The sequence below is a fragment of the Lucilia cuprina genome, chromosome 3, assembly GCF_022045245.1.
Source record: "Lucilia cuprina isolate Lc7/37 chromosome 3, ASM2204524v1, whole genome shotgun sequence".
NCBI classification, from domain to species: Eukaryota; Metazoa; Arthropoda; class Insecta; order Diptera; family Calliphoridae; genus Lucilia; species Lucilia cuprina.
The window spans coordinates 22,885,649-22,886,766 of record NC_060951.1 but is presented as its reverse complement, the minus strand read 5'-3'; the positions used below and the strand labels follow the sequence as shown (position 1 = coordinate 22,886,766).

At 40.6% G+C, this 1,118-nt stretch overlaps 1 protein-coding gene across 5 annotated transcripts in view; it reads left to right on the top strand.

Annotated features, from left to right (window-relative positions):
• Nucleotides 1-1,118, top strand: part of LOC111677170 (transcription factor SPT20 homolog) — a 59,864-nt gene that overhangs the window by 22,262 nt on the left and 36,484 nt on the right. The window lies entirely within an intron of this gene.

Sequence of the window (1,118 nt, the reverse complement as noted above, 5' to 3'; positions counted from 1 at the left end):
AATTAGTAGTCGAAGAAAGAAGGAATCTATAAACATCGAAGTAGGAAGGTCAAATATCAAATCGTCTCCATCAATCAAATACTTAGGAGTGTTAATCGATGATAGACTTAATTTCAAACCCCACTTGGAATATGCATGCAAGAAAGCAACCGCTGTTAACAATGCCCTAAGCAGAATCATGCCAAATGTTGGAGGTCCTAGGCAGTCGCGTAGACTCCTAATCTCCAGAGTAACAACGTCAATATTACTATATGGAGCACCCATCTGGGCACGGACTATTAGCAGTATTTCCCGGAAAAATATACTCTCATTATTCAGACAGTGCTGCCTTAGAATTTGCAGTGGCTACAGAACCATATCCCTGGAGGCCATATGTGTAATTGCTGGAATGATCCCAATCGACCTAGCTGCCGATGAAGGTTGTAGATTGTACGTAGCTAAAGAACTAAACGCAGAGGAAAGTAATCGCGACAGAAGAAAAGTCGAACGAAGAAAAACTATGTCATATTGGCAAGGAAGATGGGAAAATGCAGATAAGGGTCGGTGAACATTTAGAATTATCCCAAGCATTAGCAAATGGATAGATCGAAAGCATGGCGAAGTCAATTATCACCTTACTCAGTTCCTTACAGGTCACGGAGGATATCGAAGTTATCTCTATAAATACAAACACGATCACTCGCCTAACTGTCCTACATGTTCAGTAGTAGAGGATGTGGAGCATGTTGTCTTTAAATGTCCTAGATTCGAGGACATTAGACACGACGTAGAGTTAAACGTGGGACTTACAATTACCCCTGATAACATAATAGACGTAATGCTGACGTCAACAGAGCATTGGGATTTAATTTCAAATTTTATAAGAGACGTGAATCTTCGTCTGCGACAAGAGAAAAAAACACGAAAGGAAACACACGCAGTAATGTTATATGCAGAAGTAGCGTAAATGCTAACCAGCCCTGCGAAGTAATACTTAAGAGCAGTTCCGTAGGGTTTTGCGGTTGACGATGGGAAGGCGGTTTAGTGAGTAGGTGACGCACAACATAGTTGAATCTCACATCATGAATCATGATAAATGATTCATATCTATGAAGATTCCGCACCCCATATCAAAAAAA